A 24506-nucleotide genomic window follows, 5' to 3' on the forward strand; every position below is an offset into this window, starting at 1 on the left:
TTGTTATTGTTTCTCAAGTGAATTTTTATTTGTATGACCCAAGGATGTGGGCAGAGTGCTTTGTAAGCACAACTTTTCACATATATGTTCAGTCTTGGTCATCCTCCTGGCTGATAACATATGACGTTAACATTTGTTGAGGTACGTATATTGGCCGGGTGCTGTGCATCAAACAGGCGTCATATTTTGCTTCCTTTAAACAAAGTGATACATCTTTGGGCTTTAAAGGGACATGCTCCCCCCCCCCCACATCACCACACACATCCCCCCATTAGTATATCTCTAAGACTTCAACTAATCTTAATCTGGACTGATAATTGTGTGTTTAGATGCACAATTATTAGATGCATGAATTCAACTTGTTTTCACCTTAGTTTACTCAGCTGAACACAACTGAGCTACATGTGCAACATGCAAGTGCACACTGCTGAGGTCACAAGTGCTGCACTGCTAAGAGCCAAACCATTGTCTGACTTAGTGGTTTGTTCCCCTCCAACTATGAGCAGTGAGCCAAGAGCAAGCTTTCGTTACCACTTGTGTTTGTTTTCAAGAGAAACAATTCACAAGCCTGGGTTCAGATTAGGGCTTTTTATCAGCCAGAACTCACCAGAACTCAGTTCCGGCCCCTCTCAGGTGGGCTCCATTGCCATTATAAGAGAATGAGGGAAGCGTTCAGGATGAGTTCCGGCACCTCTTGTGCTAGAAAAATAGCATTGGTTCAGATGTAACAATAAACAATATGGATGCTTTAGTTGAGATTCCTGTATTGCAGGGGTTTGGACTAGATTGCCCTTGGGGTTCCATCCAACTCTACAATTCTGTGATTCTGTCATTCTAAGATCATGGCTTAGCTCCCAAGTGTAGGACAACAGCAGGAGTGGGCAAGCAGCCAGGCACCTACACTTTCAGCAGTGTGCACCAGCACCTTGTGTGTTCACATTTAAACCATGGGTTAGTTTAGTGCTTTGAAGTAACATGTAAACCAGTCCAGGGAACAATCTGGAGGTATTGGTAAAATGGAGGCCCTGGGGTTTTTTTATATATTTCAAAAGAGAAAATGTTCAAAATGAAACACACGGGATGGCTACTTTAAGAATCCAGTATTTACAGTTTAAAAATAAGTAACATAAATAATATTTGGGCTTCAGAAATCAGACTCATTGATTTTTGCTTTAATCCCTACCAAATGTAGTCTACACATTTAGCAAATGACTATGTTCAGTTTGTATACACACAGAGCCCTATGTAAACAAGAGGAGTGGTTTTGCCATTGGGGAAAGATTAATGTGGTCTTTTTTATGTACTATATATATATTTACCTATAATGAGCCTGGTTACATGAACATTAAAAGTATTAAAAATGTCAAGATTATGTTAATTCTGTTCTGAAAGGAATCCTTCGCTCTAAATTATAGCTAAGAAATTACATTGCTTATTCATGAATTTTATGTTTAAGTGGCTGTTTCCAAAAATGTCACTGTAGGAGGGAAGAAAGGTTCATTTTCCTTGGCTGGTGCTCCATAGCTGTACCTGTGTTCATTTGGTTTCATTCAGGCAAAGAAATGCTGGAGACTAAAATAACTTCTTACATATTGATGTGTGCTTGGAAGAACGGACTTGTAGTGCTTTGGGCTGTTGGTAGCATCACATATGTGTATAAAATTCTACAAGTAGAAAACTGAGATGGAGGGGAGGCTGTTTTTCATTGATTGGGGGGGGGTCTTACCACTAACTGTAGTTAATTAATGAACAAGTTAAAAAGCTAAACGCTGGGAATCAGCCCCATTGAACTCAGTGGTATTTCTGAATGGATACATGCTGGGTTGCACTTTGAATATTTGTAGCACCTCACTGAAATCTTATTAAAAATATAAGAAACAAAGGGAGACTATTTTCAAGTACAGTGAGGCCATTTCTTCAATTAAACATATAATACCTGGCCTTCATTTTACTCTTGAAGAAAGTCCAGTTCTTGGAGGTTTTGAGCCAATGTTGGTAAATAAGGCACAGTTCTTAGTTTAACCACTGAAGTGTAAATTTGTGGGTTTGACTAAAACCCTGAAGCAAAACACACAGATAGATGCTGATGCAAATGTTTTAATTTTTACTATCGTTGTGCTTTTGTTCCCTCTTTTGGAATCACCCATTGGATCTAGCATGACATATTCTGTGCTGGACTGTCATGAAGGAAGAGTAGCAAAGACACTGTTGTCCAACCCAGGATATTCTTATTAGGAAGTACAGAGCTGAGGTGGGCTGCGACTGTGCAGGTTCACTACCTTATAGCCACTTGTCAGAAAGTACAGATCCTTGCAAGACAGTCTGCAATATCACTGACCGCTTTCTGTATGCAAGGGACTATGCTATCACGTGGGCCCTCCCCTGCTGTCTGAAGTGCTACAGCCCAGACGCAGGTTGCCTGTCTTAGTGAGAACTAGCCTGCAGATTCCAAGCTTCTCCCCGATCAGCATATTGATTTGTTAAACTATTGCTTTACAAGCTATGCTTCCTCACTGTCTAGGAAAGGGAAAGCCGGCCAAGGCTCTGTAGGTGCCACAATTCCATGGGAGCACCAAAAAGCAATAGAAAATGGTACTGGGTGCTGAAATTGGCTTCCTGAGAATGTGAGCTTCCGTTTTAAAAATATTATATTTGCCATTCTCAGCAAAATAAGGATGAGATTTGCTCCTCTGTTTTCCAGAACACAGCCTGGGTGTAGGATTTCCATTGTGGGGTACACACTGCATTATCTTAGTTCCTTCTGCTTTCGCAGCCTTCTCTCTTAAATGCTACTAGGAAGCAACCTTGCAGAATCGGTCTTTCTGGGTCCTGATGCCCATCCAATTCCACCTTGGCTTTCATCTGCCTCCACACCTCCATGGCTTTTGCTTGTGTGGGTTTCGCTGATAAAATTTCAAGCAGCCATCTGGGACTGTGGGAGGTCAATAGCTAGATTGTTTGGTGTAGGTCACATGCACCTGTGGTTTCATTGAGATGAAGTAATAATACTTAGCAATGCCTCCAAATCACTGGGGAAGATTTTATTAGTGTCAGTGAAATATTCAGTAGGATGAGAAGATGAAGTACTCTGCAAGAGTACAAATGAACTACTTTATTTTTGTGAAGGCAATGATGCAGGATCATCGCACAACCATTTGTGAAGCTAGAGGATACAAAAAGTCCACTTCAGATCCACTACAAAATCACTTTGTGTCAGTGAATTCTTGCAGCCTCAGTAAAAGGGCCACCTGGGGGCACCTGACGGTAACCATAGACAACATAAATAGACAACAGGTCAGTTGTCTATTTAAAAGTCCTTTATCTGAAGAGCTGCCAAGTCCAGGTAGGGTTTAAAGATAACTGGAAGGGAGAGCAGGTATATTGTGTGCATGTTTTAAAAAAAGTTATGTTGTAGAAAACTAAGGTGAAAAACATTCATAGCAAGAGTCCGGGGATGGGTATCAGACTGGTGGACAGGAGGAAATCCATAGTCTATGATCTTCTGCCTGCTCTTCATCCATGAACAGTAGTGTGATTTTCCATAACCACCAATTTTAGGCACAAACTCAAATAATGACGAGAGTCCTGAATCGAAAAGGGGCTTCTGAGCATACGAGCAAGCCTTTCCATACAAGCATAACAAGGCCATCAACTTGTGCCAATGTGAAATCATGTACTTAAAAAAAGTGTTTGTCTGATGTCTAGCTCTGAGGGTTCCCTCACTGTGAGAAGCGAAGTTACAGGGAACCAGGGAGAGGGCCTTCATGGCAGTGGCATCCTCCGCGTGGCACGCCCTCCCTCCAGATGTCAAGACATCTGAAGACAGCCCTGAATCGAGAGATTTTTAATGCTTGGTGTTTTAATTATGTTTTTAGATATGCTGTGAGCCACCCAGAGTAGCTGGAAAACCCAGCCAGATGGGTGGGGCATAGTGATAATAATAATGATAATAATAATGATAATGATAATGATAATGATAATGATAATGATAATGATAATGATAATGATACAGTGGTACCTTGGTTCTCAAACTTAATCCATTCCAGAAGTCTGTTCCAAAACCAAAGCGTTCCAAAACCAAGGCACGCTTTCCCATAGAAAGTAATGCAAAATGGATTAATCTGTTCCAGACAATTAAAAACAACCCCTAAAACAGCAATTCAACATGAATTTTACTATGTAATGAGACCATTGATCCATAAAATGAAAGCAATAAACCAGGCTGCAATCTACTATCCAGTATCAAAAACTGGCAGTGATCTACCCATTGCCATTGGAGGGACGAGGTGGGAGGGGGGAGTTTAAGTGGGAGAGTGTGTGGAAACACTCCAACTGGAGGGACGAGGAGTGAGCATGGGGAAGGAGGTGGCTAATTGGATGAAGGGGGGGGGGAGGAAAGGGAGACAAGTGTTCTCTTCCCCCACCCAAGTCACCTCCCCCTTTATCCCCTGCATGTTTTCCAGCATCCGCCCATGCTCCCCATTCCCCGGGTGAGTCCCAGGGCTTCTGTCTCCACTTTGAGCAGCATCAGAAAGCGGCAGCCACAGGCTGCCTGCATGTCCCTGGCATGGCGGCACTGGGACACGGCAGGTGGGCTGGAGCCTGCGCTCAGTGCAACCACCCCATCCCCTGCTCAGGAATGCGGCTGCGCTGCCTCGCTTGGGGTCGGGCTTGGGGGAGGGGGAGGGAGAGAAGGCAAAGGAGCGAGAAGGTCAATCTGTGCAGCATAGTTCCCCCACCACATGCTCCCCCCCCAAACACCACCTCTGTGTGCTGGGGGAGAGTCGCCAACTTCCAAGTCTCCCTACTACGGAGTCACTTCCATTCTGAGGAGCCCCCCAATTCCACTTCCATCCCAGGGAAGGGAAGGAAGCGGCGGCAGTCACTGCTGGGGCCAAGTCGCTCGCTCAAAACGGAAGTGCGCACTCAAATCAGAGCATGTTTGGCTTCCGAAAAAAGTTTGAAAACCGAAACACTCATTTCCGGGTTTGAAGTGTTTGGGTTCCAAGCAGTTTGAGAACAAAGCTGTTCGAAAACTGAGGTACCACTGTACTCCAACCTTGTCATACCAAAGGTATGCATGCCACCCATATGTGTTTCCAAACCCCTCCTGATCTAATATATCTGTATTTTCCAAGCTGAACCAATCCTTTAGCCATGTTAAACTTGTAGCTTCCTGAAAACCCTCTTCTCTCCTTTTTGTCCGTTAGAATTTCGAACTTTGTTCTATGCTTCCTCCCCTGCCATACAAACCTAGAAATCGTTTTTTGCCACTCCTTGAATTGGCCTTGTCCTATAATAATTGGGATGGTTTGGAATAAAAAGAGCATCTTAGGTAAGACACTCATTTTTATGGCTGCTATCCTTCCACAGAAAGATAGTTTCAATCTATCCCATATTTCCAAATTTGTTTTTACCTCTTTCCAAGTTGTTTTGTAATTATCCTTAAATAGGTTTGCATTTTTCGGGGAGAGCTAAGACACCCAAATATTTTATTTTATTTACCATTTTTATCTCTGTTTTGTTTTGTAATTGATCTAATTTTTTTATATTTTTTATATTTTTTACCATCATTTTTGTTTTACTTTTGTTAATTTTAAATCCTGCCATTGCTCTGAATTCTTCAATTACATTTATTGCTTCTACTGTCAAAGACTGAGGTTCTTGTAATGTCAAAACTATGTCATCAGTGAAAGCTTTGACCTTGTATTCTTTTTCTTCGCATTTTATTCCTGTGATTTTTTCTGTTTCTCTTATATTTTGAAGTAATACTTCCAATATTGACATAAACAGCAAGGGTGACAGTGGGCAACCCTGCCGTGTGCCCTTTGTAATTTGGAAGCTCTCTGTCAATCCATTATTTATTCTGAGTTTTGCATTTTGAACCTTAAAAATTGCTTCTATACTTCTTAAGAACTTTGTCCCCAGACCCATCATTTCTAAATTATTTTTCATGAAAAACCAGGACACATTATAGAATCATAGAATCATAGAATCATAGAGTTGGAAGAGACCACAAGGGCCATCGAGTCCAACCCCCTGCCAAGCAGGAAACACCATCAGAGCACTCCTGACATATGGTTGTCAAGCCTCTGCTTAAAGAGTGGCACTATTACTTCCCTTGATCTAGATGCAATACTCCTATTGATGCAGCCCAGAATTGCATTGGCTTTTTTGGCTGCCGCATCACACTGTTGGCTCATGTCAAGTTTGCGGTCAGCCAAGACTCCTAGATCCTTTTCACATGTACTGCTCTCAAGCCATGTGTCCCCCATCTTGTATTTGTGCCTCTCGGTTTTTTTGCCCAAGTGCAATACTTTACATTTCTCCCTGTTAAAATTCATCTTGTTTGTTTGGGCCCAGTTCTCTAATCTGTCAAGGTCGTTTTGAAGTGTGATCCTGTCCTCTGGGGTGTCAGCCACCCCTCCCAGTTTGGTGTCATCTGCAAATTTGATCAGGATGCCCTTGAGTCCATCATCCAAGTCGTTGATAAAGATGTTGAATAAGACCGGGCCCAAGACAGAACCCTGTGGCACCCCACTAGTCACTCTTCTCCAGGATGAAGAGGAACCATTGATGAGCACCCTTTGGGTTCGGTCAGTCAGCCAGTTACAAATCCACTGAGTGGTAGCATAGTCAAGACCGCATTTTACCAGCTTCTTTACAAGAATATCATGGGGCACCTTGTCAAATGCCTTGCTGAAATCAAGGTAGGCTACATCCACTGCATTCCCTTCATCTACCGGGGTTGTAATTCTGTCAAAAAACGAGATCAGGTTAGTCTGACATGACTTATTTTTCAGAAATCCATGCTGACTATTGGTGATCACAGTATTCCTTTCTAGGTGCTCACAGACTGTTTGCTTAATGATCTGCTCCAGAATCTTCCCTGGTATTTTTCCTGCTGTTCTCTCTTTCACCACTGAATGTCTCTTATCTCTCTCACTTTCTCTTTTACCGTACCCAATGATTATCTTAATTTCCTTTCCTTAAGAACAGTCTCTTATAGTCCAAACAAACATATACAGATACACATTCAAATGCAAATACAAATCTCCACCCCCCCCCCCGTTGTTCAGCTCCTAATTGAATCCGTCGTTCTGCACAGCGTCTGTAATGAAGAAAGTCTAATAAGGGGGAGAATATAAAACTTCTAATTCCCCTGCCGCTTTTCGCAGAGGGTAGTGTGGAAAAGGTCCCAAACCGATCAGTTCTGATACTTTGTAGATATTGAGAAGTAAAGTAGAATGCAAACAGTATCTCTGATGTCTCTTTGACATCTGGTGGGAGGGCGTTCCACAGGGCAGGTGCAACTACTGAGAAGGCCCTCTGCCTGCTTCCCTGTAACTTGGCTTCTCGCAACGAGGGAACAAACAAGATGAATTTTAACAGGGAGAAATGTAAAGGATTGCACTTGGGCAAAAAAAATGAGAGGCACAAATACAAGATGGGTGACACCTGGCTTGAGAGCAGTACATGTGAAAAGGATCTAGGAGTCTTGGTTGACCACAAACGTGACATGAGCCAACAGTGTGACGCGGCAGCTAAAAAAGCCAATGCAATTCTGGGCTGCATCAATAGGAGTATAGCATCTAGATCAAGGGAAGTAATAGTGCCACTGTATTCTGCTCTGGTCAGACCTCACCTGGAGTACTGTGTCCAGTTCTGGGCACCCCAGTTCAAGAAGGACACTGACAAACTGGAACGTGTCCAGAGGAGGGCAACCAAAATGGTCAAAGGCCTGGAAACGATGCCTTATGAGGAACGGCTAAGGGAGCTGGGCATGTTTAGCCTGGAGAAGAGGAGGTTAAGGGGTGATATGATAGCCATGTTCAAATATATAAAAGGATGTCACATAGAGGAGGGAGAAAGGTTGTTTTCTGCTGCTCCAGAGAAGTGGACACGGAGCAATGGTTCCAAACTACAAGAAAAAAGATTCCACCTAAACATTAGGAAGAACTTCCTGACAGTAAGAGCTGTTTGACAGTGGAATTTGCTGCCAAGGAGTGTGGTGGAGTCTCCTTCTTTGGAGGTCTTTAAGCAGAAGCTTGACAACCATATGTCAGGAGTGCTCTGATGGTGTTTCCTGCTTGGCAGGGGGTTGGACTCGATGGCCCTTGTGGTCTCTTCCAACTCTATGATTCTATGATTCTGCAAACACCTCTGATTCTGCAGGTTTGGAATTCTCTTCTTTTTTAGCTTGCTTTTAAATTAATGATTAAGCATCAGCGTCATTCATTCTCACATTCTTCCTTTGTATAGACCACTGAAGGCCTGTTTGTACATTTAATTTCAAAATTGTAGGGTACTTCAAAACAAAGAGGGAAGAACCACTTCAGTGGTTTTTTTAAAATCACTATGCTCCTAAATTTAGTCTTTTTGCTATTTGTCAATAGCTTTTACTATTTTTCTCTGAGGCCAGACTATATAACATTTACCCTAATAATGACTTATTGTGCTTCATTCTGATTTTCTAACATCTCTTAAATTGTAATAGTGAAGACTTAACTCAAGATAGAAGCAGAAAAAAAGATTCCAAATCTAATTTTATCCTGACTAGCTGGGGTGTTGCAGTTTGTGTTGGTGTCTTGGGGAAGGCAATACTTTGCCCTGGTGGCAGCATGGGGGGGGGGTGCATGAATGCATATTCTCTTTTCCCTACAACTCTGTTAATCTTTGGGTCAAGTTCCATTTCTAAAAATAGCTTCTCACATTTTATGCAGGAATGTTTGCCTATGCAAAGTAAACACCTTCATGTAAGCCTCCTTTTAAGGCATAATGTTGACTTTTGAAATTTATTTAGCCTCTTTTTCTTACGATAACTATGGAAAACTAATTATAGCTTTTCCTTTTTGAAATAGCATAATCCACCTTTAATTTTTTTCACTACAAGGAGTTGAATAATTGATGTGTTGCTTCAGGTAAAGAAGACACGTGCTCTAAAATTTTGCCAATTAATCTAAATAAAAAGATAGTGGGCTACATTGTGATAGAGAGTGCAAACTAGTGACAGGGAGAACTGAGAGGGCCCTGTTTCAAATCTGACTTCTGCCATGAACAGCTTACAGGCTGGCCTTAAGCCACAAGGCTTGCATCCTGTAGTATTAGTAGCAATATTGAACCATTTTATCTTGTGGTTGAGATAATTTATCTGAAATGCTTTCAGTGACTGGGAAAAGTATTTTATGCTTAGTATTATAATTAGTTTGATAGAGGTTGAGCATTTAGGAATACATTAAATATAGCCAACATAATTAGAAACTAGCCAGAAACATGTGTTCTTATCATGTTTTCCAGTTCTAGAGAGGTAGCTGTGTAATCTTTTGCAGAGGAAGACCACGTGGTGTCCTCTAGAAGTTGCAAAACTGCAGCTTCCATCAGCCCCAGGCAGTATTGGCCAGTGGTCAAGGATGCTGGAAACTAGTCCAGCAACATCTGGCGAACACCAGGTTGGCTACCCCGATTTACTGCAGCAAAAGCAGCAACAAGTTTTTTGACATCTTAACGAAAGCATTGAGGCATGAACTTTCATGGTTTGGAAGTAGCCTAATCTGAAAGGCTCTAGTCCACCAATGTTTAAAGTGACTCTGTAAGCATTTAGCTATAGCACGACTCCTTTTTCTTTATGTGGCCATAGCATCTTAAGTAGACATTAATAATATCAATAAACTGCGTTTTTAATAAAAGAATGCAAAGGAACACCAGGATTAATTCCTTCTCCTTTGCATTGTGTTTCATTTGTTTGGAGTAACATTTATGCATCTGAGGCCCCTCATTTTTGAATTTAAAATTAAATCTTCATCTAAACAAGCTTTTAGGGTTTTCATCCAAACTGCTAGTCAGTTGTCTAAAAATTAAAAGAGCATTCCAGCAGCAACAGGATTTTATTCTAAGTAATGAGCTTATTCACTCTGTGGTTATTTTCGGAGATTTAGAAGTCACGTGATAAATCCACATTACATGTGGGAGAAGCAAGGGTTAAATTTACTTTGATTTCTTGGATGGGTCCTCAGCTTGTGGATGGCGCACAGTGGGGAGCTGTCTCTTGGGGTTTGGGGGGGACTTGCAGTCTCGTGGCTGTGAGGAAAATGGTGTAGCGGCTGAATATTATTTTGCAGCCTACAACATAGGAAGAGCAACAAGGTGCAAAAATGAAGTCAAAATTTAAATGCTCTCTTTCTATTATTACTGAAAATGTGTTTGCAGAGATTAACTTATTGAATGCTTACTTCAACAAATAATCAGAATATATTGCTATAGAGTACTAGGGGACGCCCCCCCCCCCCGCTTGCCAACCCTCCAATTCTTTACACCTCACACAACCCCTCAACAGCTCCTTCAACCCCCACATTACTGTCTATCCCCCACCCAATTGCCAACTCCTATCCCAACAGTTTGCTCAAAATTCTCCCATCTGCACCTTCTCACAATCCATCCAATCCCAGGATGTCACTGCCACTTGTGGAGGAGATGTGCCCCAGTTGGGGGGGGGGGCTTTCTCCTCCTCATTCCTGAATCTTCTGTGAGCAGCAGTGGGCCCTTGGGAGTTAGGCAGTTTCAGAGGGGAGGGTGAAGGGGAAGTTTTCACAGAATCACAGAACTGTAAAGTTGGAAGAGACGACCAGGGGTCATTTAGTCCAACACCCTGCAGTGCAGGAACCACAGCTAAAGAATCTGGGACAGATGGCTAGCCAATATTTTCCAAGAGTCCATGATCTTTTGGACAAACTGCTGGCAATTTTGAATTTGAGTTTCTTCATTAGTCCTCAGAATGAAATCTAAGTATGTATAAATGAGTTGCTCATATTGTACATTAAAAAGGTAAAGGACCCCTGGACGGTTAATTCCAGTCAAAAGTGACTATGTGGTGCAGCGCCCATCTTGTTTCAGGCCAAGGGAGCCAGCATTTGTCTGCAGACAGCTTTCCAGGTCATGTGGCCAGCAGGACTAAACTGCTTCTGGCACAATGGGACACTGACGAGTGCAAAAGCGCATGGAAACACTGTTTACCTTCCTGCCGCAGCAGTACCTATTTATCTACTGCCACTGGTGTGCTTTCAAACTGCTAGGTTGGTAGAAGCTGAGACAGAGCAACAGGAGCTCATCCCGTTGTGCAGATTTGAACCGCCAACCTTCTGATCAGCAAGCCCAAGAGGCTCACTGATTTAGACCATAGCATCACCGCGTCTAAACTGCATCTAAACCACTGTGTCTCTTGGACTTGCTGACCGGAAGGTAAATAGCATTTCCTTGTGCTCTGGCTTCCGTCACGGTGATCCGTTGCTCCAGAAGCAGTTTAGTCCTGCTGGCCACATGATCCAGAAAGCTGTCTGCAGACAAACGCTGGCTCCCTCGGCCTGAAGCAAGATGAGCGCTGCACCACATACAGTGGTACCTCGGGTTACAGATAGTACCTCGGGTTAAGAACTTTGCTTCAGGATGAGAACAGAAATCGTGCGGCGGCAGCGGGAGGCCCCATTAGCTAAAGTGGTGCTTCAGGTTAAGAACAGTTTCAGGTTAAGAACGGACCTCCGGAACGAATTAAGTTCTTAACCCGAGGTACCACTGTAGTCACTTTTGACTGGACTTAACTGTCCAGGGGTCCTTTCCCTTTCCCTTTTACCTTGTACATTAATGAAAGTGTTTAAAGAATAAAAATAACAAATACTGTACCTTTGGGTCCCAGTCTTTCATATATATATTTTTTTTGTTTTGTTAAATTGAAAAATGTTTCTCAAGTAGTGATGGGGGGGGGGAATCCCTTTAACGCAAACTGAAAAGCATCTGTATTTCAAAATTTGCACTTCTGAATGTTGTGGTAAAGTTCTTTAAGCAATAATTACATACAGAATGTGTATGTTAGTGGAAAGTGCACAAAAATGGGGAATGGAGAGCAAACAAAACTGACAGATTCCTCAGCCTCTGCCCCTGAACACATTTTGGTCACCCACAAGTATTCTGCATGCACTCTCCATACTAGGAGGCTTCCTCACAAAAACCACAGTCATTATCTGTGGTTCTTATTTTGGGTAATGAAAACTCCATATGCTCTGCTGTGTAAGTGTCCTGAATATTACAGCAGGTTTGTAAACAGACCAGGGCATGGCACATGATGCGGTCACTGCGTGTGGAACCCAACAGGTCTGGGCCTGTTCAGTGTCTGAATGGGAGACTGCCTGGGAGATTCCACGTCACAGCCAAGGCAGATTATAAATGTAATAATAGATAGATACACAAATGTCATGTACCTGTGCTTGGTTCAAGGAACAGTGTTTTCTGCAAGATGTGTACACTTGAAGTAGAAAGATTTGCAGTGCAAGTTAGTAAAATACTGACTGCACAACTGTGATGAGCATTAGATCAAGATAAATGCACAGTAGCTACATGGCCTGTGCTTTGACTGGAGGAACACTTTTTAAATGGCGGACTTGGCAGAGGTTCACATTCTTCCTTAAAGCAGGGTGATTTGGAGTCCCTCCTTCAAGTTCCTAAAATTTCAGATGCCTACTCCACAGCAACACAGAGCGGGGCTTTCAGTGCAGCTCCCTGTTTTGTGGAACAGCATCCCTGATGAGATACAATAAGGCTCACTGTCTGCAGTTTCCAAAAGTGATTGAGCACATTGCTGTTTCAACAAGCTTTTCCAGCTGGATTGTTGGTGGGAGGAGGGAATGCAGGTCTCTGTTTTGGCTGGTTATTTGTATTGTTTAAAATCTTATCTTATAGTTATTTTTTACATTGCTTTTAACTCTATTTTTAGTTGCTTTTATCATGTGGTTGTAAATCTTGAAATTTATATGAATAAATTTCATTATTGTTGATTTTCATTGTTTATTTATTAATCAGTTAAATAAACAAATACCCCCTAGTGAGAGGTGTAAAACAGACAGACACACCTGGGGGCAGGGGGATGGAAAATGAAATAAAAACATTTCAGTGAATAGTTTTTCAACACAAAGAACCCATTGCTACCCATGAATTATATAGAGAGTTAGGGCTCTATGTGGAAATGCTTTCAGAGTGGAATTATTTTAAGGCTGGCTGTAAGGAGTGCTTGGCTGGGGGCTGACAGTTTGTTCCAGTTGTCCTAAGCTGCTTTCTCCCCCCATCCAGCAGCCTGGTTTGGGCAGTGACCTCCCTCCCCCAGGAGGAGATAAGGCAGTTCCACCATGTCACTGACCGCAGAACATTAGCCTGGCTCCTGACTGTCCAAGTTGAAACTGCTTTAAAACAGCAGGGTCAGCCTGCTCTCAAACAAACTGATATTATCACAGTTACAGATAGGTAGCCGTGTTGGTCTGCCATAGTCAAAACAAAACAAATTCCTTCCAGTAGCACCTTAAAGACCAACTAAGTCAGTTCTTGGTATGAGCTTTCATGTGCATGCACACTTCTTCAGATATGTATCTTCTTCAGATGTGTATCTGAAGAAGTGTGCATGCACACGAAAGCTCATACCAAGAACTGACTTAGTTGGTCTTTAAGGTGCTACTGGAAGGGATTCGTTTTGTTTTGATATTATCACATTAGTGGTGGCATTTTTTGTGAGCCGTAGAATAAGAGTCATTAAAAAAGGGGGAAGTTAGAAAAAAATAATTACTGCATTTTCCTCTCTCTTCCTAACTGTATGATATATAAATCAAATGTATTTTTTCCTGCATTCAGAATGGTAGTTACTGTTTATATCGGTGCATATAGATCTGTCAGTTTTCAGTGATTGGGATCATCTCTGTGAATCTCTTCAATAAAGGCATGTTTTTGTGAGGTTAGCATGCTGTGAAGAGTCCATTGAAATCCAATCCATGACCAACAGAGCTGTGTTGTACCAATTTGTTGAAACCTATAAATTTGGGCTAAATTATCTTACTTATACAATAAATGTTTTTTTTTTAAAAAAAAAAATCAAGAGTTGATATTCTACCAAACCAAGCAGAAAAAAAGACTACACAAAAACCTTAAAAGCTCATAATTGGGATATTTCAAAACTAAAAATACCATTTTTTTTAGAACATCATGGGCTTAAATATGATATGTCACATGATGGGCTTACTGTAAATCTTGAAGTTATATTACATATTTTAAAAAAATAATAAAAATTGAATATGAATTTAATTTTTTTAAATTATTGATTGATTATTTAATATTTCTAAGAGCCACCTGCAAATTGGCATCTCAATGGGATCACATAACAATATATTTTGTACTTACATGTCTGCCTTATTGGGTTCTATTTAGGATAAATGGGTCTTCTTGGAGTAAAATATAACAGAATAAACAAGACTATAATATCAGTTACTTAAGGCATTTCTTTAGAAAGTTATTGCATTAAAAGGTATCTGAAAAGCCAGTCAGGCTTTTCTTTTAAAAATGTGTTCCAAAACTTGCTGTTGCATGATAGAATTAACGCTTTGAACTATTTTGAACATATCAAACAAAATTACAGTATGACACTGCTGGAACTCTTTAACTGGTGCCAGGATAGCTGGTGCCCTTCTATCTAGTTTTCTTTTTCAACAAATGAGTACAGGAAAGAAGGGCTGTTCCTAAAACGACGCTTTGAAAGAGTGAAAGTGATCAAGGGAACACAAGGATTTCACTGCTTTGTTCCATCTACATCCAGTCCAACAGAAATTGAGACCAAGGTGTTCTCCTTTAGCAATGAGAGCGAGAAGTTCAACACTGGAGGAGGTACAAAATCTCCTGATATTGCTGAGATAACTGGGTATGTGACCTGGGATTACAATAAAAAATGGTGGTTGACCTATGTGCTGTCGGTGGACTATGAAAGTGAAGAAGCAACTGTGGCCTTCTTACACCTGCCAGGCCCAGCAGCATCATTTGTCTACCCGTCTAGTTGGGATTTCTTAAGGTAAGGCGAGCAGAAGTCCTAACACGGGTCGAACCAAGGACTGCAACTGACCACACTTACACTTTGACAAAAAATGAAACGTTGTGTGCAACAAATGCTTTTGAAAAGTGTTTGGTGTAAAGGATAAATAATGGAAGAATCAATGTTTTCAGACCCGTTTCATATGGAAGGTATGTATTTTGTTGTAACGTTCATGAAATGAAGTACTAACAAGCATTATTTCAAAGCGTTAATTCCATCATGTAAACAATGCAACTATGTCAAAAAATGTGACAATGCTAAATGCATAAGAATGAGTTAATTAATAACATTTTTTTAACAGTTACACTATTAAATGGTCCTTTTTGTTTCTAATTAATGATATACATATACATATATGGTATATAATTGTAAAAAGAAAACACTTCTCTTCATCAGAAAGTTACCTTTATTTTAAGGAACAAAATGAATGAACATCCAAAGATTTTTACAAGGTATTCGGAAATATTCATAAAACTTATATGTGTTTTCTTCAACAATTCTTTCACACAATAGCTTTCATTAACTTGTCATAATTTACATCTTGTGGTGCAGAATTTCCAGTTGCTTGAATTGCTGAACTTGTTAAAGCTCTTGAGGTACAGTATAGTAAATATGAATGATTTTCACTCTTTCAAAGGTGTTGAATGACTTTTCACCAGTTGCATTTGATATGGGTAACGTTAAAAAAGAAAAATAATTGTCTCTAGGACATTATTAAGCAATTTTAATCAGATTTTCAGATGCATGGGATTTTATAGGCATGTGGTGATAGTGGGGAGAAATGTTTAGTGATCTGGTTTCAAATATTGTAAAATGCTTCATGTGACTTACATCTGGATTCAAGTCTACAATTATAGAAAAGTACTTAGCACTTTCCACTTCGTCAACAAAGCTTTTGAAGAGATTATCAGCCATGATAATGAAAAATTGGTTGTAAATTTGATGAGATAAATTATTAGTTTTACCAGAACCGCAGTACTGATAATTTTCAGATGCCATTTGGGAAAATAATTTAATTCAGCCAGGTATTCAAAAATCACATATAGTGTCCTCCTCAATAAATTATTTGTAGATCAATGGTGATGCTGATTAGAAGCAGCCAAGGTGATGGGTTAAACTGACTACATAAATGAAGAAAATTATATAAAAGGAGTTACAGGAAATAACTTACTTGTAGGGAGAAAAAATGGTTTTAAATATGAATGAGTGGAAATGAAACATAGTGCATATGCACCTTATGTGTCACCATTTTGGATTTAGATAAGAGACTGGGCATTTTGGGGGCCAGACGTAAAACTCCTAGGCTTATCCCTATGTTATCCTGGTCAGTAGTGATGGGCAAACTCCTCTGAGCATAACAGTTATGAACTTCTTTGGTCAACTGTTGTGGGAGGAAACTTGGTTCTCTTAAGTTCTCTTCTACCTTGTAATGTTGGCACCATCTTATCATATTGCCTTATCAATTTCAACTGCCACTCAGAATGTCATCCTCTCTTTTCAAAGTTCAGGGGTGAGTTCATAAACAGCACCATCCTCAAACAAGAGGCAAGGTATAGCAGGCATGGGAACCCCAGGTTCTCGGAAATACAATTTTTCTTTTTTCTTTTTAAGTAATCTGGGCATGGGGTAGGTGGGAAAACCAGCTCAGTGAGAAATGAGAATATGACAACAGAATGATAGCTGACCATTGGAATGGAGCATTACAGAGGAGGCCATGGTGGACTGACTTGAACCGTGAACAGAAGCAGTCCACCCTGCAGCACCGAAGGGCCTGCTTGTCTCATTTTATATCCCAGCATGGAGGACAACATCTTGTGAAACTCTGCACATTATGTGCTTGGCAAATTTTTATTCTGAACTAGATAACTATGGACCTCTGTAATATCACTACTTGTCAATTAATTTGTTTTTCTGAAGGAGCGGTGTACCTCTCCACTCCCATGATAGAAAGTAGACTGCTAGACAGCTGTATCTGAACAGATGTTGGCTTCACACTTCTTTTTGTCCCTAGGTTGGCAACTAGAGGCCCAGTTGGCATCTTTTGGGGAGGGGAGCTGCATTTGACCTAGGGCTTTACAGTTACTGATCCTCAGGATACTGTATTTTCTCTTTCTGTATTTATACTACACAGTCTAATATTGGTTTGCATGGGGTATTATTCACAGAATTATATCAGCCTTCTTTGAAAACTGTCTTACTCAAGAAATTTTTGAAATAACACGCTCACTTTTTAAGACTTACAATGCCATGAATTCCCACAGATCTTATTAGTTACATTGAGAGTTGGTAGCATCTAGAAATGCTTTCCCTTCTGCAAATAGTACTGTGTGTTTTGTGTAAAAAAATAATCAAACAAAGCACAACCTTGTAGAGAGATTGGCATTCCCAGTACATTAAAAGCAGTTTGTAGCCATCCTCCTCAAAGAACTGCATAAATCCAGCAGGGGAAGAATGCAGTGGAGAAGAAGAAGGGGACGATGGAAGGCTGTCTTGCTTCCAAGGGGGGGGGGGGAGATGGTGCAAACATTACTAAACCCATCACTCATAAAGCATTCAGGTTTTTTTTTAAAAAAAATGACAAAGGAGTGGGAGTCCCTGGGCACTGCAGTTCAACTATATATATTTCTTCCATCTTTGCAAATCATAAATTTGTTAGGCAAGTTGCACATTCTTAAAACCTATTATTATTATTTAAATTTGTATACTACCCTTCATCTGAAGATTACAGGGATGTTCACAACATGTGATCTCAGAACCACTGGCAGTCATCTTTGAGAATTCCTGGAGAACAGGCGAAGTCCCGGCAGACTGGAGGAGGGCAAATGTTGTCCCTATTTTCAAAAAGGGGAAAAGAGAGGACCCAAATAATTACCGCCCAGTCAGTCTGACATCAATACCAGGGAAGATTCTGGAGCAGATCATTAAGCAAACAGTCTGTGAGCACCTAGAAAGGAATACTGTGATCACCAATAGTCAGCATGGATTTCTGAAAAATAAGTCATGTCAGACGAACCTGATCTCGTTTTTTGACAGAATTACAAGCCTGGTAGATGAAGGGAATGCAGTGGATGTAGCCTACCTTGATTTCAGCAAGGCATTTGACAAGGTGCCCCATGATATTCTTGTAAAGAAGCTGGTAAAATGCGGACTTGACTATGCTACCACTCAGTGGATTTGTAACTGGCTGACTGACCGAACCCAAAGGGTACTCATCAATGGTTCCTCTTCATCCTGGAGAAGAGTGACTAGTGGAGTGCCACAGGGTTCTGTCTTGGGCCCGGTCTTATTCAACATCTTTATCAACGACTTGGATGATGGACTCAAGGGCATCCTGATCAAATTTGCAGATGACACCAAACTGGGATGGGTGGCTAACACCCCAGAGGACAGGATCACACTTCAAAACGACCTTGACAGATTAGAGAACTGGGCCAAAAGAAACAAGATGAATTTTAATAGGGAGAAATGTAAAGTATTGCACTTGGGCAAAAAAAATGAGAGGCACAAATACGAGATGGGTGACACCTGGCTTGAGAGCAGTACATGTGAAAAGGATCTAGGAGTCTTGGTTAACCACAAACTTGACATGAGCCAACAGTGTGACGCGGCAGCTAAAAAAGCCAATGCAATTCTGGGCTGCATCAATAGGAGTATAGCATCTAGATCAAGGGAAGTAATAGTGCCACTGTATTCTGCTCTGGAGTACTGTGTCCAGTTCTGGGCACCACAGTTCAAGAAGGACACTGACAAACTGGAACGTGTCCAGAGGAGGGCAACCAAAATGGTCAAAGGCCTGGAAACGATGCCTTATGAAGAACGGCTAAGGGAGCTGGGCATGTTTAGCCTGGAGAAGAGGAGGTTAAGGGGTGATATGATAGCCATGTTCAAATATATAAAAGGATGTCACATAGAGGAGGGAGAAAGGTTGTTTTCTGCTGCTCCAGAGAAGTGGACACGGAGCAATGGCTTCAAACTACAAGAAAAAAGATTCCACGTAAACATTAGGAAGAACTTCCTGACAGTAGGAGCTGTTCGACAGTGGAATTTGCTGCCAAGGAGTGTGGTGGAGTCTCCTTCTTTGGAGGTCTTTAAGCAGAGGCTTGACAACCATATGTCAGGAGTGCTCTGATGGTGTTTCCTGCTTGGCAGGGAGTTGGACGCGATGGCCCTTGTGGTCTCTTCCAACTCTATGATTCTATGATTCTATAAAAATACAAAATGAGAACACAAAGTACATGATAAATAAAAATCAAACCAATAACACCCTTCCCACAAAAACATTTAATGTTAATCAGCCAAAGGCCTGGTTATAGAGAAATATTTTTACCTGGTGCCTAAAAATATATAACAAAGACGTCACCTGAGCCTCCCTGAGGAGAGCATTCCACAAGTGAGGAGCCACCACAGAAAAGGCCTAATCTCGTGTTGCTGCCCTCCAGACCTCTCATGGAGGCGGCATATGAAGAAGGACCTCGGGTGATGATTGAAGGGTTGGTTCATATGGGGAGAGGCAGTTCTTGAGCTATTGCAGTCCTGAGCTGTTTAAGGCTTTATAGGTCAAAAGCAGCACCTTAGTCTGAAAACTAATTGGCAGCCAGTGCAGTAGGGCCAGGATCAACGCAATAGGCTCAAACCATCAGTGCCAAATTCTGCACCAGATGAAGTTCCAAACTGTCTCGTGTATCATCTTGCAGTAATCTAATTTAGAGCATAGACAACAGAAGGCTATCCCTGTCCAGATATGGGCACAGCTGGGCCACCAGCTGAAGCTGATGAAAGGCATTCAATGCCACTGACGCCCCAAACTACGAATCCGCTCCTTCAGAGGAAGTGTAACCCCATCAAGAGCAAGCAACCTCCCAGTCATCCAGTCTAGGGAACCACCCACTAACAGTACCTTCGTCTTATCTGAATTGAGCTTCACTTTGTTGGCTCTCATCCAGTCCATTATCAAGACAAGACAATGGCCCAGCACTTCCACTGTCTCACCTGCAGATGTAAAGGAGAAGTAGAGCTTTAAAGGTAGAAGTGGTTGTACATGTACTGAAGACATGGGCGAAACTAGGCTTTATTTCACCCAGGTCAGAGTCCTTGTTTGGCACCCACCCACCCATGTGCATTTGTGTACACATACACACGCAGGTTGGGAGCATCAGCGGTGCCCCTCTGGAGGCTTCAGCCGGGACAAAAATCCTGGCTAGTTCCCCCATAGCTATGGCTCTGCTGAAGGCAGCCCTATATCAGGAAGTTTTTAATGTTTGATGTTTTATTATGTTTTTATATGTGTTGGAAGCTGCCCAGAGTGGCTGGGGCAACCCGGTCAGATGGGCAGGGTACTACTACTACTACTATTACAGGGCACTACACAATAACCTTTGTGCTTCTGCAGAGCGCTTTTGCCAAGAGGTGAGGATGCTTCTCTGGGAAAAACTCAATCAGCCTCAAGTTTAGCAGGGCAGGAATATTATTCCAGCTCAGAGCCATCTTTCCCATAGGGCTTAGTGGTGTGTCGCGCGAGGGCACCAGCCTCTCAGGGGCGCCCCAGCATGTGGAGGAGCTGTGCGGCTTTGCTGGCGGCCTCCCCTTTCCTTGCACACACGCCAGCTGCGCCCCACCAACCATAAGGCTGGCAGGCATGCGGCTTCCCTCCCAGGCCTCCTTGGGTGGAGAGCGATCCCCGCAGAGGCTTAAGGTGGAAGCTGCACCCTGCCAATCATATGGCTGGCAGGCACGCAGCTTCCCTCCCAAGCCTCTGCACCCCGCGCCGCATCTGCTCTTCCAGCTCAGCCCTGACTATCAAAGTTAAAAACCGTCCTCACAATGTGCCCTGCACAGCTCCCAAGTTACAGAAACCTCCTCCACAGGAATTATTCACACAGATACCCTTTATCCAAAATCACAGTGATCAACCAACCGCCCCAAACCCAAAAGGTTCCTGTTGTGCTTTTCTGCTAGGAAGTTTCTCTTTATTTCAGATAATCGTGTTCTTCAGGCAGGTTTAGCAGGTGTTTTTTCCATTCATCCCTTGCTCACCTTGCCTATATTGTTGTCCCCTACCTTTATCTGTCTGCATTTAGGATATTAGTTCCTCAGAGCAGGAACCAGTCTTTTGCTGGTGTTAACGCTTGAATGTGGCATGTACACCAATATTAATATTATTATTTATTAATAATTATTGTAACTATTGTTACATGGAAGCACACATGAGACTGTGGGAAATCATAGAAGTGAGTCCTCAGACCTTTACACCAGACCTTCCAAGTGTCCCCATTTTCCAGGGATGTCCCTGATTTAGAGAAGCTGTCCTGGTTTCTGATTTGATTTCAGAGTGTTCCACTTTTCCTTAGGATGTCCCTATTTTCACTGGAGAAATGTAGGAGGGTAGGGAGTTATGCGACCCCCAAGCCGTCTGAAGGCAATCCTATATAGGGAAGTTGTTTAATGTTTTATTATGTTTTTGTATATGTTGGAAGCTGCCCAGAGTGGCTGGGGCAACCCACTAAGATGTGTGGGGTATAAAGAGTAGAATTATCATTATGGAATGGGACATCCCTATTTTCATCGGAGAAATGTTGGAGGGTATATTATGCAGATGTTGAAGCAAATAGGTTGCATTGCTTGCCTGTATTTGTTGGCAGGCATGTGGCCTTTTTACCTTCCAAGAAAAGGCAGGCAGAATTTCAGCTGAATCCTATTGCAAAGCACATATTTCTTTCTCTTTTCCTTTCTTTCCCCCTTTTCCCTCTCTTGAGAAATCCCCGAGGTCAACATTGTAATAAACAGCAGGAAGGGTCCAATTTTCTGCACCTGTGGCCTTGTTTGTCTTCACTTTTCTATAGGTGAATGAGCACTGAGAACACAGAAAGGAAGTGATTTCAATAGCTCAGCTTTAAAAACTCAGCATGCTGATCAGCAAGTGCTCAGGTGAAATAGTGTTAAACTTTGTTTCTTAGCAGAGTATTAATAGGAATGGAAAGCAGTTACCAAGTATGCAGATAGGAAATGGCATTGTTCAAATCTACCTCTGAGCCAGTGTGTATTGTCAATGTAATTGGCCTGTTTGATGTGAACTGTATTTAGGTTGTTTCGCTTGATTAAAAACTTTGCACCTGAAAACACTGAATACACCAAATTTATAGTACACAGTTATATTATTTTGAATCTTAGTAAAGGTAAAGAGACCCCTGACCATTAGGTCCAATCGTAGATGACTCTGGGGTTGCGGCGCTCATCTCGCTTTATTGGCTGAGGGAACCAGCGCACATGCTGGTCATGTGGCCAGCATGACTAAGCCGCTTCTGGTGATACAGAGCAGCGCACGGAAACACTGTTTACCTTCCCGCCGGAGTGGTACCTGTTTATCTACTTGCACTTTGACATGCTTTCGAACTGCTAGGTTGGCAGGAGCAGGGACCGAGCAACGGGAGCTCACCCCGTCGCGGGGATTCCAACCGCCAACCTTCTGATCAGCAAGTCCTAGGCTCTGTGGTTTAACCCACAGCACCACCCGCGTCCCTCATTTTGAATCTTAAGAGATGCCAAATGATAATTCAGCAAGAATTGCTGAATGTATCTACTTCTCATTTCCACTTAAGATACAGTGGTTATTTGTGCTTTTCAATACCGCAGTAAAGCAAATTACACACTCATAGTTAAAGTTTCTTGTAAATCAATAGGCTTCTGAACATTTGGTACAGAAAGAGGGAGGGGTGATGACTTTGTGCATGATGCCACACACCCTAATCCAGTTCATGTAATGAGGGAAGAGGTAAACAGACTGTTTTTAAATAAAATAACCTAGTACCAAATATAATCACAAACTGGTTAGAAGAAGTATATGCTGCTATCGCTTAATGGGAATTTCTGCACACTGTGCATGGATCTATCCTTGCCGTTGAATTAAAAGGTGAAACCCCCATTAAGGTAGGAATTCCTAAAGTACATTGAAGCAGCTAGAGTTATAGATTATGCTGACTCCGTCCCTCTTCTTCTAAAGAGGCAACGTCAAACCGTTAGTGTTATATGATGCCTTAAAGGCTAATGAATACTTAAAGCATGAGCAGGAAGAATCAGATAGCATATTCTTCTGTATTTTTATATATTATATGTATCGGTCACCTTCTTTTGCCACAGGCAAACTCAAAGCAATTTACAAGAAAAAAGAACACATACATTCCTTAAAACCAAGGGGTGGGGTTGGGGAATAAGTTAAAACACCCCACCCAGTATAAAAAGCCCTTGGTAAAGCTTACCATAATGAAGGACAAAAGTGGTAAGGACCTAACAGAAGCAGAAGACATCAAGAAGAGGTGATACACAGAGGAATTATACCAGAAAGATACACCCCAGGTGGTGTGGTTGCTGACCTTGAGCCAGACATCCTGAAGAGTGAAGTCAAATGGGCCTTAGAAAGCACTGCTAATAACAAGGCCAGTGGAAGTGATGATATTCCAGCTGAACTATTTAAAATTTTAAAAGATGATGCTGTTAAGGTGCTACACTCAATATGCCAGCAAGTTTGGAAAACTCAGCAGTGGCCAGAGGATTGGAGAAGATCAGTCTACATCCCAATCCCAAAGAAAGGCAGTGCCAAAGAATACAATAATCTTTATTGTCATTGTCCCATACAGAACAACAAAATTGAAAATCGACATCAGACATTCAAAAACCAACAAGCCTGCTATCCCAACTATCCTAGCCTTGTTAACCCTCTAAAAACTCTGATACCTCATAATTAAATACAATATACTCCCACAGAGACTACCTTACACTGCGTTTAAAACCAAAATCGCATTTGGATAAAAACTGTTTCTCAGGTGGCTAGTCCTAGTCTTTATAACCCTTCTTCCAGAAGGCAGAAGCTGAAAGAGATCATTTCCGGGGTCATTCCCGCACTATCTCTGCAGCTTTCTTATGACACCTGATAGCATAGATTTGATCTAAGGTGAGAAGAGTGCACCCAGTTATTTTCTCCGCAGTCTTTACAACCCTGGACAGCATTGTTTTTTCCCCTGACCGTGAGCCACAGGGCGAAAATAATTCAGACTGACTATCTTTGATTTTTTTGGCAGGGGTGTAATGGTAGCAGATTTCAGGCAGGGTGGAACGGTGGCTTGGGCCAGAGACTGGTTAAAAATCTTCATAAAGATTCCTGCCAGTTGGTCCGAACAATCTCTTAGCACCCTGCCAGCCACCCCATCCAAGCCAATAGCCTTCCTCGTGTTTAGCTCCTTTAATATTCGCCTCACTTCTCCCTCTTCCACCCTGACAGCATTTCCTGTAGGTAGTGACACCAATTGCTCCAACATCCCTGTTGGAGCCACTGTTGGTGTCACCTCAAATCGGAGAAAAAAGGAAGCGATACTCTCTACCACTGATGAGTTTCTAGAATGCTCCAACTACTGCACAATTGCTCTCATTTCACATGCTAGCAAGGTAATGCTTAAAATTCTACAAGGCAGGCTTAAGCAGTATGTGGACTGAGAACTCCCAGAAGTGCAAGCTGGATTTCGAAGGGGCAGAGGAACCAGAGACCAAATTGCAAACATGTGCTGGATTATGGAGAAAGCTAGAGAGTTCCAGAAAAACACCTACTTCTGTTTCATTAACTATGCAA

At 41.9% G+C, this 24506-nt stretch overlaps 1 protein-coding gene across 6 annotated transcripts in view; it reads left to right on the forward strand.

Moving 5' to 3' along the window:
- The window catches only part of LOC309341701 (potassium voltage-gated channel subfamily KQT member 1-like), a 370888-nt gene that overhangs the window by 220500 nt on the left and 125882 nt on the right, over positions 1-24506 (forward strand). The gene's annotated exons all lie outside the window — the stretch shown is intronic.

Source organism: Podarcis erhardii (genome assembly GCF_964252035.2).
Source record: "Podarcis erhardii genome assembly, chromosome: 5".
NCBI lineage: Eukaryota > Metazoa > Chordata > Lepidosauria > Squamata > Lacertidae > Podarcis > Podarcis erhardii.